General features: G+C 48.5%; 1 long non-coding RNA gene across 1 annotated transcript in view; it reads right to left on the minus strand.

Moving 5' to 3' along the window:
* LOC121269405 overlaps positions 1-15,259 on the minus strand; it is a 112,549-nt gene extending 97,290 nt beyond the window's left edge. Inside the window, exon 1 of the long non-coding RNA XR_005941359.1 lies at positions 15,035-15,259. This is a non-coding gene — a long non-coding RNA (uncharacterized LOC121269405). The remainder of the gene's footprint in view (positions 1-15,034) is intronic.
* Positions 15,260-18,823: the final 3,564 nt, after the last annotated feature.

Below are 18,823 nucleotides of genomic sequence, written 5' to 3' on the forward strand. Positions count from 1 at the left end.
ATAGCTTTGCTTCATTTATTGCATTCTTGCAGCATGTCATTGCTTCAAACTGTCACTCCAGAGACTCGAACGCCACATACAGCAGGCCGTCAGTACTGAGGGAGTGCCGCACTGCTGGAGGGTCAGTACTGAGGGAGTGCTGCACTGTCAGAGGGTCAGTCCTGAGGGAGAGCTGCACTGTCAGAGGGTCAGTACTGAGGGAGTGCTGCACTGTCAGAGGGTCAGTACTGAGGGAGTGCCGCACTGCTGGAGGGTCAGTACTGAGGGAGTGCTGCACTGTCAGAGGGTCAGTACTGAGGGAGTGCTGCACTGTCAGAGGGTCAGTACTGAGGGAGCGCTGCACTGTCAGAGGGTCAGTACTGAGGGAGTGCTGCACTGTCAGAGGGTCAGTACTGAGGGAGTGCTGCACTGTCAGAGGGTCAGTACTGAGGGAGTGCTGCACTGTCAGAGGGTCAGTACTGAGGGAGTGCTGCACTGTCAGAGGGTCAGTACTGAGGGAGCGCTGCACTGTCAGAGGGTCAGTACTGAGCGAGTGCTGCACTGTCAGAGGGTCAGTACTGAGGGAGTGCTGCACTGTCAGAGGGTCAGTACTGAGGGAGTGCTGCACTGTCAGAGGGTCAGTACTGAGGGAGTGCTGCACTGTCAGAGGGTCAGTACTGAGGGAGTGCTGCACTGTCAGAGGGGCAATACTGAGGGAGCGCTGCACTGTTAGAGGGTCAGTACTGAGGGAGTGCCGCACTGCTGGAGGGTCAGTACTGAGGGAGTGCTGCACTGTCAGAGGGTCAGTACTGAGGGAGTGCTGCACTGTCAGAGGGTCAGTACTGAGGGAGTGCTGCACTGCCAGAGTGTCAGTACTGAGGGACAGTGCTGAGGGAGCACTGTACTGTCGGAGGGTCAGTGCTGAGGGAGTGCTGCACTGTCGGAGGGTCAGTACTGAGGGAATGTTGCACTGCCGGAGTGTCAGTACTGAGGGAGCGCCGCACTGTCAGAGGGTCAGTACTGAGGGAGCACCGTACTGTCGGAGGGTCAGTGCTGAGGGAGTGCTGCATTGTCGGAGGGTCACTACTGAGGGAGTGCTGCACTGCCAGAGTGTCAGTACTGAGGGAGCGCCACACTGTCAGAGGGTCAGTACTGAGGGAGCACTGCACTGTCAGAGGGTCAGTACTGAGGGAGTGTTGTGCTGTCAGAGGGTCAGTACTGAGGGAGTGCTACACTGCCGGAGGGTCAGTGCTGAGGGAGTGCCGCACTGTCAGAGGGTCAATGCTGAGGGAGTGATGCACTGTCGGAGGGTCAATGCTGATGGAGAGCCATACTGTTGGAGGGTCAGTACTGAGGGAGTGCTGCACTGTCGGAGGGTCAGAACTGAGGTACTGCTGCACTGTCAGAGGGTCAGTACTGAGGGAGTGCTGCACTGTCAGAGGGTCAGTACTGAGGGAGTGCTGCACTGTCAGAGGGTCAGTACTGAGGGAGTGCTGCCCTGTCAGAGGGTCAGTACTGAGGGAGTGCTGCACTGTTAGAGGGTCAGTACTGAGGGAGTGCTGCACTGTCAGAGGGTCAGTACTGAGGGAGCGCTACACTGTCAGAGGGTCAGTACTGAGGGAGTGCTGCACTGTCAGAGGGGCAATACTGAGGGAGCGCTGCACTGTTAGAGGGTCAGTACTGAGGGAGTGCCGCACTGCTGGAGGGTCAGTACTGAGGGAGTGCTGCACTGTCAGAGGGTCAGTACTGAGGGAGTGCTGCACTGCCGGAGTGTCAGTACTGAGGGACAGTCCTGAGGGAGCACTGTACTGTCGGAGAGTCAGTGCTGAGGGAGTGCTGCACTGTCGGAGGGTCAGTACTGAGGGAATGCTGCACTGCCGGAGTGTCAGTACTGAGGGAGCGCCGTACTGTCAGAGGGTCAGTACTGAGAGAGCGCTGTACTGTCAGAGGGTCAGTGCTGAGGGAGTGCTGCACTGTCAGAGGGTCAGTACTGAGGGAGTGCTGCACTGTCAGAGGGTCAGTACTGAGGGAGTGCTGCACTGCCGGAGTGTCAGTACTGAGGGACAGTCCTGAGGGAGCACTGTACTGTCAGAGGGTCAGTGCTGAGGGAGTGCTGCACTGTCGGAGGGTCAGTACTGAGGGAATGCTGCACTGCCGGAGTGTCAGTACTGAGGGAGCGCCGCACTGTCAGAGGGTCAGTACTGAGGGAGCACTGTACTGTCGGAGGGTCAGTGCTGAGGGAGTGCTGCATTGTCGGAGGGTCACTACTGAGGGAGTGCTGCACTGCCAGAGTGTCAGTACTGAGGGAGCGCCACACTGTCAGAGGGTCAGTACTGAGGGAGCACTGCACTGTCAGAGGGTCAGTACTGAGGGAGTGTTGCGCTGTCAGAGGGTCAGTACTGAGGGAGTGCTGCACTGCCGGAGGGTCAGTGCTGAGGGAGTGCCGCACTGTCAGAGGGTCAATGCTGAGGGAGTGATGCACTGTCGGAGGGTCAATGCTGATGGAGAGCCATACTGTCGGAGGGTCAGTACTGAGGGAGTGCTGCACTGTCGGAGGGTCAGAACTGAGGTACTGCTGCACTGTCAGAGGGTCAGTACTGAGGGAGCACTGTACTGTCGGAGGGTCAGTGCTGAGGGAGTGCTGCACTGTCAGAGGCTCAGTACTGAGGGAGTGCTGCACTGTCAGAGGGTCAGTACTGAGGGAGTGCTGCACTGTCAGAGGGTCAGTACTGAGGGAGTGCTGCACTGTCAGAATGGACAGCACTTGGTGAGCATTGCACCGTTGGATCTCAGGACTGAGGGTGTGCTGAACGTTGGTAGTTATTCTTGAATTTACTTCTGCTTCAATTATAAAACATCTAGATTTCTCCATATAATTCTTGCTTATTTCTCACGTTTTGGTTTGTCCTCCACATATAAACCAGCTGGACTCCTGCAGTTCAGGGCAGGCCCAGGACATAACAACTCGCTGCAGAAACCCTTCTTCCTCATTCTCCCCCCACTGGTTCTTTATCCAACCACCTTCAATAATGTGTCCCTCTGGTTACAGACCCTCCTGCCACTGGAAACAGTTTCTCCTGATTTACTCAATCATGATTTTGAACTTGCTTAAATCACCCGGTTAAACTTCTCTGCTCTTCAGAGAAGGAACAAAAGTTGCCTATTCCATCTTTATATCTGTATAAAGAATAACAGATACCTGGGAGTGAGTTACAGGCTGGAATCTAATCGAGGTGTTTGTGGGGATTATATATAGAATAAGAGATTCCCGGGAGTGAGTTCCAGACTGGAATCTAATCGAGGGGTTCGTGTGGTTTATATATAGAATAACAGATACCCGGGAGTCAGTTATAGACTGGAATCTAATTGAGGGGTTTGTATGGTTTATATATAGAATAAGAGATTCCCGGGAGTGAGTTACAGACTGGAATCTAATCGAGGGGTTTGGGTCGTTTATATACAGAATAGCAGATACCTGGGAGTGACTTATAGACTGGAATTGAATTGAGGGGGTTCAAACGTGTATGTGCGTGCGTGTTTACATGTCTGTGTGTGTTTGTCTGAGTGTGTGTGTCTGTGATCTGCGTCTGTGCATTTCTCTGTTTTTGTCTGTGCCTATGTGTGTGTGTGTCTGTGTGTGTGTTTGTCTATGTGTGTATGTTTTTGTCTGTGCTTGTGTGTGTGTCTGTGATCTGTGTTTGTGCGTGTGTGCTCGTGTGTCTGTGATCTATGTGTGTGTGTATGTGTGTGTGTGTGTGCGTGCGTCTGTGGTCTGTGATCTTTGTATGCGTGTGTGTGTGTCTGTGGCCTGTGATCTGTGTATCTCTGTGTGTGTGTCTGTAATCTGTGTATGTGTGTCTGTGTTGTGTGCGTGTCTGTGGTCTGTGATCTGTGTCTGTGTTTTGTGTATGTGTGTCTGTGACCTGTGCATGTGTGTGTATGTGTCTGTTGTCTGTGTGTTGTGTGTGTGTGTCTGTGGTCTGTGATCTGTGTGTTCTGTGTGTGTCTGTGGTCTGTGATCTGTGTATGTGTGTTTGTATGTGTGTATGTGTGTGTGTGTGTCTGTGTGTGTCTGTGGTCTGTGATCTTTGTATGCATGTGTGTGTGTGTCTGTGGCCTGTGATCTGTGTATCTGTGTGTGTATGTCTGTGATCTGTGTATGTGTGTCTGTGTGTTGTGTGTGTGTGTCTCTGGTCTGTGATCTGTGTATGTGTGTCTGTGTGTGTATGTGCCTGTGGTATGTGATCTGTGTATCTGTGTCTGTGTGTTGTGTGTGTGTGTCTGTTGTCTGTGTCTGTTGTGTGTCTGTGGTCTGTGATCTGTGTATGTGTGACTGTGTGTTGTGTGTGTGTGTCTGTTGTCTGTGTCTGTGTGTCTGTTGTGTGTCTGTGGTCTGTGATCTGTGTGTGTGTATGTGTGTGTGTGTGTGTGTGTGTATGTGTGTGTGTGTGTGTGTGTGTGTGTGTGTGTGTGTGTGTGTGTGTGTGTCTATGCATGCGTGTCTATGTGTGGGGCTTATACTGCTCTGGGTCCGATCAGGTTAAATCAGCACTGTAGGCCGGGATCGAAGCCTGGGCCTTTCCTAAGCTGTGTCTGTGCGTGAGGCTCAGTGCCATCTGGGCTGTGATCGGCGATCCTCGGCACGGTCAGGGATGGAGCCCGTGAACTGCGGCCCGGGGGGGGGAATAACCAGTAAGACTCGGAAATGACCGGTACCGGTCCAAACTGGCCTTTGTACACCTTAAAACGGAACTCCAGTTCGGACCAGGCAGAATCATTCCCAAGCTTTACTGTTTGTTTTCCCTTCAGGGCCGGTTCCAGCAGAAAAATGTAGATCAGCTTTCTTGTTTTGAAATCAAAAGGATTTCCCTCCTGGTGCCAAGTTCAACGCCTCGAGCCCTCCTCCGTGGGCCTGTCTCTACAAGAGGCACGCTGCCAGGGCTAACTCTGCCTTCTGCTGCTGTCTGAAGCTTCCCTTGCCCTGCCTTTCGTGAGTCCCCGCTCTGCTCACGGCACAGACAGCCCTCGATCTTCCCTCCACCCCTCAGCTCCGCTCCCCTCACTGCCCACCCGTGCACCTCCTGATACCACCCCGTCTGCGCCACCTCGGGTCTTCCTGGCGCACGTTTTCCAGGCCTTTTGCCTCTTTTTTTTTTCCAGATGTTCCAGGCACTGCCCCTCACCCCACCCCCCGCATTCCCCCACCCCCGCCCTCCCAGTCACACACCGCGTGTCCAAAATGTGCGAGCTTCCTTGATAATCACTGGCTCAAACAAGCTCCTCTTAATGCCAATTTCCCAAAGCATCCACCCATTCATCCACCTCCGAGATGCACAGGATATCCATAAGACCATAAGACATAGGAGCAGAAATTAGGCCATTCGGCCCATTGAGTCTGCTCCGCCATTCAATCATGGCTGATAAGTTTCTCAACCCCATTCTCCCACCTTCTCCCCGTAACCTTTGATCCCCTTACCAGTCAAGAACCTATCTATCTCGGTCTTAAATACACTCAATGACCGGGCCTCCACAGGCTTCTGTGGCAATGAATTCCATAGATTCACCACTCTCTGGCTAAAGACGTTTCTCCTCATCTCTGTTCTAAAAGGTCTTCTCTTTACTCTGAGGCTGTGCCCTCAGGTCCTAGTCTCTCCTACTAATGGAAACATCTTCCCCACATCCACTCTATCCAGGCCTTTCGGTATTCTGTAAGTTTCAATCAGATCCAACCCTTCATCCTTCTAAACTCCATTGAGTATAGACCCAGAGTCCTCAAATGTTCCTCATATGTTAAACCTTTCATTCCTGGGATATCGTCGCCGGTCACCCTTTCAGCATTCAGAATACGAACCTCCGCTGTCACCGAGGCTCCATGGCCATCCTGCGCTCTTTCAAGTGAGCCCACAGCACCGCGTCCCCCGTTAGGCTTAGCCGCGACCTCTTAGGCCTAGCCGCGACCTCTTAGGCCTAGCCGTGACCCTCGTTAGGCCTAGCCGTGACCTCTTAGGCCTAGCCGTGACCTCTTAGGCCTAGCTGTGACCCTCGTTAGGCCTAGCCGTGACCTCTTAGGCCTAGCCGTGACCCTCATTAGGCCTAGCCGTGACCCTCATTAGGCCTAGCCGCGACCCTCATTAGGCCTAGCCGCGACCCTCGTTAGGCCTAGCCGCGACCCTCATTAGGCTTAGCCGCGACCCTCGTTAGGCCTAGCCGCGACCTCTTAGGCCTAGCTGTGACCCTCGTTAGGCCTAGCCGTGACCTCTTAGGCCTAGCCGTGACCCTCGTTAGGCCTAGCCGCGACCCTCATTAGGCCTAGCCGCGACCCTCATTAGGCCTAGCCGCGACCCTCGTTAGGCCTAGCCGCGACCCTCGTTAGGCCTAGCCGCGACCTCTTAGGCAGGCCCTGCGTCCTGTGTGACGAGTGGCCCAAGCGCCGCGGGAAGGGTCAAACTGTCCAAGCTGAACTCCGGGAATCGGAATCTTGCGGCCTTTGCCCAGTCTGACTTTGACCAGGGAACTGTCCTTCCCGTCAACTTGATCAAGACGGGGGCTAGGAGCAGGAATAAGGCCGCTCGGCCTCATCGAGCCTGCTCCTCCATTCGATAAGAGTGTCACCTCAGCCCCACATTCCCGCGCCCACCCCCCCTCCCCCACCCCCCGATAACCTTTCACAGCCGCACCCCACCCCCCCCCCGCCTTATCAATCAAGAATCTATCCAGCTCTGCCTTAAAAATATCCAAAGACTCTGCTTCCACTGCCCTTTCAGGAAGAGAGTTCCAAAGACTCACAACCCCCTGAAAGAAAAAAAAAAATCACCCCATCTCTGTCTTAAATGGGCGACCCCTTATTTTTAAACAGTGACCTCCCCCCGCCCCCCTCCATTCTGGATTCTTCCACAAGAGGAGACGTCTTCTCCAGACCCACTCTGTCCAGACCCCTCAGGATCTTTGTTGGGCCTGGGTTGCTTGTTTCTACTGGGGTGACCGAGTTGGTACAGAGACAGAGAATATCAGGGAGATTGTTGTTAGAATGGACACATGCTATTTATTTACAAGCTAAACTCAGCAGCTACACCTGTGCGCTTGCAACAGAAAACTCTGTCTTCACTCATCAGTGACTAACTCAAGACTCTCTCACAGAGATGTAACCCGCGCTACTCTGCTATTGGATGTTAAAATCATGCGGCCTTACATGGCAATACTCGTCTTAAAGGTACACAACATGTCAGGTTACTACACCCCTCCCCCTTTACTGAAAAATACATTTTCAATATATTAAGCTATTTACACCGATCAATTATCTACAAAGTCGGTCTCTCTGGGGGGTTTCCTAATGCGTGTAGAACGTCTCAGCTCCACAGCCTCTGATGTTTGCTTTGGAATCTCCCCTACTGAAGTCGTCTGAGTTTCAGGCACTGCTGCAGGTACCTGTAAATGTGTTTCTCTGGCTCTTTCAGGTACAGTCAGTCCTTCAAATACACCTGTACTTGACTGAGATGTTTCAACAGGAAATGTTGATTCAGTCTCGAGCGCTGGTGGAATCACTTCTGGATAATTGGCTTCTCCTCTTGGTATGTGACCCACATGTCTCCTTATTAGTCATTCTCCAACTCTCACCTGGTTTGAAAGAGGTCCCTATACCGGTCTTATTTCACCAAACAACCAGGCTGGTCCTTCACTAAAATTTCTCACAAATACCTTCTCTCCTGTGTTAACCGTTCTGCTCTGACTATGACAATCATGCCCCATTTTCTAATTTTCCTGCCTTCCTTCTACTTTCCCTAACCCCACCAACCAGCCCCCCACCCCGTCCCCGCCAAGTTTGTCGTAATTAGCCTCCATCTCGATCGGAGATGGTGCTTCCATCAACAATTCCGCAGGTGTGACACCCGTTGTCGATTGAGAGGTGGATCTATAATGGAATAGAAAACATGCTAATTTGGTTGTTACTGAATCCCCAGATAATTTCTTCCTACCCGATTTGAGCGTCTGAACTGCTTTCTTGGCCAATTAGAAGAAGGGTGGGTGTGGAGATGTTTTCACATGAACAATACCATTGAGGCTTGTAAATTGGTGAAATTCAGCACTTGTGAATACTGTTCCATTGTCTGACACTAGCACTTCAGGTAGTCCATTGATTGTGAAACTTTGTCATAGCTTGTCTATTGTACCAGGAGAAGTCAGCGACTTCACTTCATATCTGTCCATCCATCTTGAATGTGCATCGATGATAAGTCAATGTGTGCTCTCACCCATGGCTTTCTTGGCTACTCCCAGGGGTGTAACAGAGCTGTTGCAGGTAATCTTTGTACTTGTTGACACTGCATACAGCTTCTCACTAAGTTTTCTATTTCTCCACCCATAAATAGCTGCATTAATTTTGGAAATTCTGGGATGTGCACTGTGAAGTTCAGGTAACAATGGCTTTCGTCCCATTTGGAGGAACAATCGCCCGAGCTCCCTAACAATAAAATACCATCCTGGCTGGTTAACTCGTATCTTCTCTGGAAATACAGTTTCATTTCATCACACTCTTGTGTTTGTGACCAACTAAGGAAAATCTTCATCTCTCACTTATGCATAAGACCAGGTCTTGGTACATCTAATCTTTAATTTGTTTAGCACGTATCAGCTGTGGGTCTGGAGTCTCATGTAGGCCAGACCAGGTAAGGATGGCAGATTTCCTTCCCTAAAGGGGGTGAGTGAACCAGATGGGTTTTCACAACAATGGCTTTCATGATCATTATTAGACTTTTAACTGAATTCAAATTCTATCATCTGCCATGGTGGGGTTTGAACCCAGGTCCCCAGAGTGTTACTCTGAGTCTCTGGATTACTAGTCCAGCAACAATACCACTACACCATCGCCTCCTCTAACTGCACATCTTTGTACTCTTGCAGGAGCTATAGAGAGTATTGCCTTGTCTTCACCGAATGGTCCAAATAATGGCTTGTGGTTCACCAAGATACTGAAATGACATCCTTGTACAAATTGGCGAAACATTTTTAACTCTGAAAATGATTGCCAGGCCTTCTTTTTCAATTTGTGAGTGCTTTTTCCCTGCAGTACTGAGCATTCTCGACACATATCCTATAGGTCCTTTTGACCCATCGTCCATTCAATGGGAAAGCGCTGCTCCTACTCCATAAGGTGATGCATTGCACGTTAATACCAACTCTTTCTTTGGGTCAAAATGTACCAGCAGTGTAGAAGATTGTAGCAAATTTTTTCACTTTTGTGAAAGCTTCTTCCTGTGGAGTTTGCCAAGACCATTGGTGGTTTTTCTTGAGTAAGTAATACAATGGTGCCAGTTCTGTCGAAAAATTAGACAAGAAACGTCCATAGTAATTGATCATCCCCAAGAATGATTTCAGTTCGGATGAATTCTTTGGTGTTGGTGCTTTTCTAATGGCTATCCCTTTTTCTTGAACTGGATGTAGGCCTTGTGAATCTACCTTGTGACCTTTTGCCTGGAATGTGCACTTTTCCTTCTTCAATCTCTCTCCAACCCGTGCAAAACACTTCAGAATGTCCTCCAAGTTCCTCAGATGTTCCTTTCCAGTGAGTCCAGCCACGAGAACATCATCCAAATAAACTACCGCATGGGGCAATCGCTGTAATAAATTTTCCTTGGTTGTTTTGGAATATGGCGCAAGCTGGAGATACCCCAAATGGGTAAACGGTTGTATTGATACAATCCCTTGTGTGTATTTATGGTGACAAACTTCCAGGATGCCTTCTCCAATTCCATTTGCTGGTAGGCTTGGCTCATATCTAACTTCGTGTAGACCTTCCCACCTGCCAGTTTAGCATATAAATCTTCTATTTTAGGTACGGAGTGTCTATCCAATTTGGTCACTTTGTTAACTGTTAATTTATAGCCCCCACAAATTCTAATGCTTAGGTCAGGTTTGAGAACAGGTACAATTGGTGCTGAAAATTGTACTGGCTGTATCACTTGCAGTTTTTCCAATCTGTCCAGTTCGGGTTGCATTGTGCTGCCTTGCATAAGGTACTGATCTGGTCTCCTTGAATTTTGGTGTTGCCTCTGGATCTACATGAATTTTTGCTTGTAGCCCTTCAATGTTCCCAAGGTTGTCCTTGGACACTGAGGCATTGTTTTGTAATAGCTGTGATAACCCATTAGTCCCCAGTTGGAAGATTTCAGTCCATTCCAATTTAATTTATTACAGCCTGTTTCATCCAAGGAGACGAGGTTCCTCTCCGGCTACCCCCATCAACGGTAATCTCACTGTTTGACCTCCGCAATGTACTATGACTGTACATATTCCCTTGACTTATGTGTCTTCTCCTGTGTAGGTTTTTAATTTTTCATCAGTTTCTTCCAAATTCAGTTTACGTTCAGGTATTTGAAAGTCTGCTCGCCTATCACCACAGTGGCTGCACCAGTATCCACCTCCATTCTGATCGGCTTCCCATTCACACTCATGGTCACATAGCTAGGGTCTGTCCTTCCTCCCTTTAATTATATGATGAATACATATCAGCATCTACTACTTCAGGCTTTTCAACACTGTTTATCTCACTGGGTTTTAGCTTTTGTCTGAGTGCCTGCCGGATTCTATCCTTACAACGACTCATGGGGTGTCTATTGTGTTGGCAGAAGAAACGTTCAATCTTCTTAAACTGTGATTCAGTGCAGGGTTGTCCGCTTCCACCTCTGTCACTGTTACACCACGATTTTGCCGATGAGCTATCCCTTTTAATCTGTCTGATAGCGGCGGCTGCTTCCCACTTCGGAACAAAGCTCTGCACTTACGCGCTCTTTTTTAGCTGAGGCTCCATGCCCAACATGGAGGACAGCGCCATTTTGCACTCTTCAAGTGGCTTCTGAATCTCACACTGCACCTTCCATTGCCAGAGCGATTTTCAATACCTTCTGAAAATCAAGATTTGTTTCAGACAGTATTCTCTTCAGTTATGACCGATGCAGTCGGTAAAGCGGAGTTATTTAAAAATTCCAGAGGGGAACTTGAAACAACTGTCATAACCTATAATTTTAAGTGTTACGTTTGAGATGCGACTCTAAATTCAGGAATCAGATCACCAGTTCTTGAGGCTTTATATTAAACTAAATGAAATATTTTATTAATTTACACAGGTTAAAATATATATACACATGGCTACAAATTACTACTATCATAACTTTTAACAAATTCCCAAACTAATCTCTATTAAGGCAACAGCAACTCATAGACTTAACCAAACACCAAGCAAAGCATTTTCACCTTACGAATTCAAAATGAGGTTCTTTTCACTGTGGAGCTAGTTGGAGGCTTACAGCTGCCTTTTGTTCTCACATTGCCTCTCCCTGCACACCCGAAAACTACTGAAGTTATATCTACCACCACTGATTGAATTCAAATTCTTATTGTCTCACCAGCCTCTTTGAACTTCATCTTTTAACAATGAACTCTCTTTCATAGTACCAATTTTATTAGTAATATAAACATATTGCTTGGTAGCTGCTAGATAGGCGTCAGTTTTCACCCCACCTCTTGAATGCTGTATTCAAAAAATGCAAATACACTCTATCTCTCTGTTTACATCACAAACTAGTACATATCAAAGCACCCGGACCAGCTGGCTTTAATCCAATTAAGACACACGCGCAGACTAAACCCCCATTTTAAAAGAAAAATATTTTCCAAAATATAAAATATTTATATATATGAGGAAGGCATAGCTTAGGTGGTTACAGCACCTGCCTAATAAACAGGAGATCCTAAACTCGACTCTCAGCAGTGCCCATGTGCTTTCACTTCTCAGGCGCTGCCTGGGAGGGTGGTGGAGGTGGGATGCCTCACATCTTTTAAAAAGTACCTGGATGAGCACTTGGCACATCATCACATTCAAGGCTGTGGGCCAAGTGCTGGTAAAGGGGATTAGGTAGGTAGGTCAGGTGTCTCTCAGGTGTCAGTACAAACTCAATGAGCCGAAGGGCCTCTTCTGCACCCTGTGATTCTGCGACTCTTTTGGGTCCCTTTGTTCTTTCGCGCTTTCTAACCTCATTTTTTCCGTGATTCTTTGTGTTTTTACTCTCGTCGCCAGTTTGTTGGGTCCGGTGCCCTTAGGTTTGTTGGGCTGAAGGACCCAGGTAGGACCCTTATGCTGGGGTGACCGAGTTGGTACAGAGACAGAGAATGAACACATTCTGTTCATTTACAAACTAAACCCTAAAGCTACACGTGTGTGCCCACTGCCCACAACATAAAACTCTGTCTTCACTCATCAGTGACTAACTCAAGACACTCTCACAGAAAGGCAGCCCTGCTATTGGGCATTAAGATCATGTGACCTTGTCTTAAAGGCACATTGCATACCAGGCCACCACAATCTTATATGTTTCAGTCAAGTTGCCTCTTACTCTTATAAATTCCAGTGGATACAAGCCTAACCTGTCCAACCTTTCCCCATAAGACAACCTGCCCATTCCTGGTATTAGTCTCGTAAACCTTCTCTGAACTGCTTCTAATGCATTTACATCCTTCCTTAACTAAGGAGTCCAAAACTGTACACAATGCTCCAGATGTGGTCTCACCAGTGCCCTGTATAACTGAAGCAGAACCTCCCTACTTTTGTATTCAAGTCCCCTCACAATAAACGATAATATTCTATTAGTTTCCCTAATTACTTGCCGTGGTGCTTACTAGCCTTTTATAATTCATACACTAGGACACCCAGATCCCTCTGCATCTCAGAGTTTTGCAATCTCTCGCCATTCAGATAATACACTGCCTTTTTCATTCTCCCTCCCATTTTCCCAATTTATACCCCATTGGCCAGATCTTTGCCTGCTCACTTAACCCTTTGTTCCGTTCACCACTTGCCCCTCCTGCCTATCTTTGCGTCATCAGCAAATTTAGCAACCACACCTTTGATCCTTTCACCCAAGGCCTTTATGCAAATTGTACATTATGAATGGTAAATGATTGATCAACTCCTGTAGCTGCTCCACTTGAGTTGGCGATCAGAATAATGGCCCTTGGCACATGGAAAATTCAAAGCCCTCCAAACGGTATCCGGCCTGTACCCCCATCAAGTGTCTCTTTCGTAACCATTTCTGCTAGGATATTGAATAAACTGGGGGAGGGTGGGGGGAGGGGTCAGTGGTGGCGTAGTGGTAATGTCACTGGACTCATTACCCAGAGGGCCTCAGTAAATGCCTTGGGGGAACCGTAGGTTCAAATCCCACTGTGGCGGCTGGTGGAATTTTAATTCAATAAATAAACAAACCTGGAATTGACATCTTGTCCATCAGTTATCATCGATTGTTGTGTTAAAAACCCATCCATCCGATTCACTGATGCCCTTTAGGGAAGGAAATCTGCCATCCCCAGCTGGTCTGGTCTACATGTGACTCCACACCCATACCCCCAGCAATGTGGCTGACTCTCAAAATTGCCCTCTGAAGGTCAGCCAGAGTTTCTCGCCTCTCGTTGTGAGACTGGAAATCGATGAAGCACATGTATATTGGCAGCCGATGTTCTTGGACATTGCGCATCCTAATTCTAAAATTAGTGACCCGGTCTCCGGGCTCCTCTTCCACTTCCAGAGGATCACTCAGAGGCAAAGAATCTCAAAAAAGAAGCTGGTGGCCCAGGTCGCCAATGCTGACCATGTCCCTAGCCCAAACCTCTTAACCCAGCCCTGATATCCAACTGTTTCCCACTCCAGGTGTAACAGGTCTGAATGGACCTCCTCCTGTACCTGTGCAACAGACTTGAGGGACTGAATGGCCTCCTCCTGTCCCTGTGTAACAGGCTTGAGGGGCAGAATGGGCCTCCTCCTGTTCCTGTGTAACAGGCTTGAGGGGCTGAATGGCCTCCTCCTGTCCCTGTGTAACAGGCTTGAGGGGCAGAATGGGGCCTCCTCCTGTTCCTGTGTAACAGGCTTGAGGGACTCAATGGCCTCCTCCTGTTCCTATTCAACAGGCTTGAGGGACTGAATGGGGCCTCCTCCTGTTCCTGTGTAACAGGCTCGGGGAGGGGCTGAAGGGGCCTCCTCCTGTTACTGTGTAACAGGCTCGAGGAGGGGCTGAATGGCCTCTTCCTGTTCCTGTGTAACAGGCCTGAGGGCTTGAATTCCATGTGGAATTAATTTCCAGACGTCCTTTCTGATTTGAAGGAGCTGACTTTAATTTAAGGGTATCTTTCCACAGATGGGAACAGACATGGATTCAGACATGGAGATTAAAACTAGCAAACAGCTGGGGTAGTTTTCCCCCTTCCCTCTCCATTGTCCCCGATGTTCAAATTCTTATGTATTTTAAAAGGCGTTTATAGTTGAATGAAACAATTTTCAAGGCACTGTTTAAATCCTGCCTAATCACTTCCTCTTTCTTATGTCTCCTCCCACTTTCCCTCACACACACCCTCTGCCTCATTCTGTCCTGTTCTGCTTCTGACTTTCTCTCTCACATATTTCCTTTTCCCTGTCTCTCCCTCCTTCTGTCTCCCTCTGTCGTTCTTTCTCTCGCTTTCTCCCTCGCTCACTCTCTCTCTCTCATATTTTGTCTCTTACTTTCTCTCTCTCTCTCTCTGTTTCTCACTTTGTCTGTATCTGTTTCTGTCTCTTGTTCTCTCTCTCTCTCATTTTCTGTCTCTCTCTCTCGCTCTGTCTCCATCTTTCCCACTGGCTGTTTTTCTCTCTCTCTCTTTCTCTCTCTCTCCCTCTCTCTCTCTCTCTCTGTTTTTCTGTTTCCCTCTCTCATTTTCTGTCTCTCTCTCTCTGTCTCTCTATTTGTCTCTGTATCTAAGTATCCCTCTATCTCTGTCTCTCTGTTTCTGTTTCTCACCCCCTCTCTGTTTTTTGTGTCCCTCTGTCTCTCTCTGTTTCTCTCTCTCTTTCTTTCTGTTGTTCTGTGTCTCTATCTCTCAATCTCTCTCTCAGTTTCTCTGTCTCTTGGTCTGTCTCTTGGATTCTCTTTCTCTGGTTTGTTTTCTCTCTCCCTCTGTTACTCATTTTCTTCTTCTTTCTGTCTTTTCTCTGTGTCTCTCTCTCTTTCTGTCACTCTCTCATTGCCCCGTAACTCACCAGTGAGTTGATTCGGTGTGTACACAGGCAGACAGTATCCCAAGGGGCTGCAGCAGTTTTATTCACGTTTATTCACCGGCTCTGTCCTGAGATGGGGAGATGTTGAGTCTCCACTCCAGACCATAGAGGCTTGGCAACCACTCCCCTGTAGCCAACACCCAAACAGCCAGGCTGTCCAAACACAAACAAGAAGTTCTGAAGAGCAGAATTGGCAGCGCTGATACAATCTCCTGAGCAGCATTCAGAGGGAGCAGAGAGCTGGGGAGGAGCTAAGCTGTTCACCATAAGCAGCTCCAAATAAAGCATTAAGCTGGCTCCAAGACAGAACTAGAGAGTCTTGCCAAACTGGTCCTAATGATTAAAGAGGTCCAACGCTTTCAATGCCTCATTGATCTCAAAACAGAGAGTGTTTGATGGGGACAGTGCAAAGGGAGCGTTACTCTGTATCTAACCCCGTGCTGTACCTGTCCTGGGAGTGTTTGATGGGGACAGTGTAGAGGGAGATTTACTCTGTATCTAACCCCATGTTGTACCTGTCCTGGGAGTGTTTGATGGGGACAGTGTAGAGGGAGCTTCACTCTGTATCTAACCCCGTGCTGTACCTGTCCTGGGAGTGTTTGATGGGGACAGTGTAGAGGGAGATTTACTCTGTATCTAGCCCCGTGCTGTACCTGTCCTGGGAGTGTTTGATGGGGACAGTGTAGACGGAGCTTTACTCTGTATCTGACCCCGTGCTGTACCTCTCCTGGGAGTGTTTGATGGGGACAGTGTAGAGGGAGATTTACTCTGTATCTAACCCCATGTTGTACCTGTCCTGGGAGTGTTTGATGGGGACAGTGTAGAGGGGGCTTTACTCTGTATCTAACCCCGTGCTGTACCTGTCCTGGGAGTGTTTGTTGGGGACGGTGTAGAGGGAGCGTTACTCTGTATCTAACCCCGTGCTGTACCTGTCCTGGGAGTGTTTGATGGGGACAGTGTAGAGGGGACTTTACTCTGTATCTAACCCCATGTTGTACCTGTCCTGGGAGTGTTTGATGGGTACTGTGTAGAGGGAGATTTACTCTGTATCTAACCCCGTGCTGTACCTGTTTGTCCTGGGAGTGTTTGATGGGGACAATGTAAAGGGAGATTTACTCTGTATCTAACCCCGTGCTGTACTTGTCCTGGGAGTGTTTGATGGGGACAGTGTAGAGGGGGCTTTACTCTGTATATAACCCCGTGCTGTACCTGTCCTGGGAGTGTTTGATGGGTACAGTGTAGAGGGGACTTTACTCTGTATCTAACCCCGTGCGTAGCTGTCCTGGGAGTGTTTGATGGGGACAGTGTAGAGGGAACTTTACTCTCTATCTAACCCCGTGCTTTATCTCTATGGTGGCTGTTTGATGTGTCAACGATGAGGGAGCTTTGTGTAGAGGAAAGCTTTCACATGAGATGCACATGATGGGTGAGATAATGATGATGTAAGATCACATGATGAAATAACAGAGGTCTTGGGGGGAGAAGATCCAATCTTGTCAGAGGTCCCAGTGTTACACAGTTGCTGTAAATGAAGAGTAATGTTTTGTCAAACTACAGTCTTGAGCAGCTTAGTTTGGGAGAATAGAGAAGCACCAGGGGCCCAGTCTACACCCCAAACACACAGCAGAACATGGTAACAAAGGAGAGACCCAGGAAACTTTAACCTTTAGACCTGTTAAGTCAAGAGGTCCTTGAAAGAAGGACGATGGGAATGGATTCAAGCGCAATGAAAAAATTCGGAGCACCAGCTGGTGCAAGCTGGTGTATAGGCCCAGGGAGGAGGGCAATGAGCACAGATCCGAAGCAACAAGCAGCACCAGTGAAGCATCAACGATTCCAGAGCCTAGTAGAGGCATGCAATCCACACTGCCGCTCCCAGATCCATTTCAGAGCGCTGAAGGCTCACAACAGCCCCAGAACTCGGACAGCTAGAGAAGGAAGTTCAGGGGATTTAGAGCTGCTAATCCCCTGCACAGCAAAGATCAGAAAGACCAGGCCAGTACACTCCTTTATGCAGTTGGATCTACTGCTGACAACATGGTAACAAGGGAGGGCATTGATACAACTTCAACTTCTTACCTAGGAAGTCCTGCCAGCATTCAATTCATATTTCAGTGTCTGCAGAAAACTAATTATACAAAGGGCAAACATTGAACGAGGGAAATCAAAGACCAGGCAAAAGCAGGGAACTACGATCAGAGAATCTCAAGGGTTGCATTGATTTGTGATTGAACAGTAGTTGGGGGTCCTAGATGCAGCTCTGTCAGCAAGAGAACATTTTACACTAGCTAAGGCCGTACCAAACGATGAGGCAAACTGAGGTCAGCAAACAAAACTGGGCAATGGTTCATTGGGAAGAAGAGGCCCCCCATGCAGTAGATCGAGTGAGACCGTTCAGTTTCTAGCCCAGAGAGGAAGCGCTCCGAAGCCTAAGCCCACCATGATGGGGAAAAGCGCCCCGGCCACCATTTTAAAATGTCTGCGGTGTGGCAGAGACAGACTGCGCGAGGAAGAAGAAGGTCCAGCAGAGGGGGCAGGGTGAAAAAACCGGCCCTCTCCAAACTGCTTGTCACCCGCAAATACTGACAACCTGTAAAAAGAAGGAGGGAGCATTAAGACAGGGACACAGGCAGCAAAAGGAAGTAACCCTCCTAGGGGTGGTAGATGGGACTGAAAGCAAACGCTGGAGTATTGAACTCGGAGTGGACAGACATCCTACAGAGTTTAATACTAGACACAGGAGCAGGGGTTTCTGTTTTATCAGATGACATCAAATGGCTCAAACTGATTACGTTGCAACCCTCATCTATCAAATGACAGGGTCCTGGTGGGGCTATGTTAAAAGTGAAAGGCAACCTCATGACAAAGTGGGAGTGGGAAGTTAGAGAAATCTTCAATCCACTCTACATCATACCAAGAGTGCTTTCTACGAAGCAGAAAGCCATGCCTGAAATTGAAATGAATCCATCAAGTTGCTGATGAGGTCGACAGCGTTATATTCAGGAATGGTTTTCCAGAAATTGCTTACAGGGCTAGGGATGTGGAATACCAAGTACCACATCGTCCTGAGGGCTGATGCTAAACAAACCTGCCTCTTTATGCCAAAGAAAGTCCGCTTGATCAGCTCCCCATCCACAAACATTCACTCCCTCCACCACCGAAGCACAGTAGCAGCAGTGTGTGTACCATCTACAAGATGCACTGCAGTTACTCACCAAGGCTCCTTAGACAGCACCTTTCAAACCCACGACCATCACCATCTAGAAGGACAAGGGCAGCAGATAGATGGGAACACCACCACCTGGAAGTTCCCCTCCAAGTCACTCACCATCCTGACTTGGGAATATATCGGCCGTTCCTTCACTGTCGCTGGGTCAAAATCCTGGAACTCCCTACCTAACAGCGCTGTGGGTGTACCTACACCACATGGACTGCAGCGGTTCAAGAAGGCAGCTCACCACCACCTTCTCAAGGGGCAATTAGGAATGGGCAATAAATGCTGGGGTACCCATTGATGTCCATATGCTGTGAATTTATTTTTAGGAAGCGATACCTCCTGTTCATGTACATTATACAAGTGGGTACAAGGAAATGATTCACTTCCAGCTGGTACTGTGTGTCTCCACATACTTCCCATTTAAAGAACTGATGTTACATTAATATGCAGTTGGACCCTCTAATCAATGTCCCAGTGATGTGGTAACAATAAATGGCCACTTAAAATGGCTAACTGACTGCTGTGTGTGGATTTTCCCAAATGTTCTGAGAAAG

This window comes from Carcharodon carcharias, chromosome 24 (genome assembly GCF_017639515.1).
Source record: "Carcharodon carcharias isolate sCarCar2 chromosome 24, sCarCar2.pri, whole genome shotgun sequence".
Taxonomy (NCBI): domain Eukaryota; kingdom Metazoa; phylum Chordata; class Chondrichthyes; order Lamniformes; family Lamnidae; genus Carcharodon; species Carcharodon carcharias.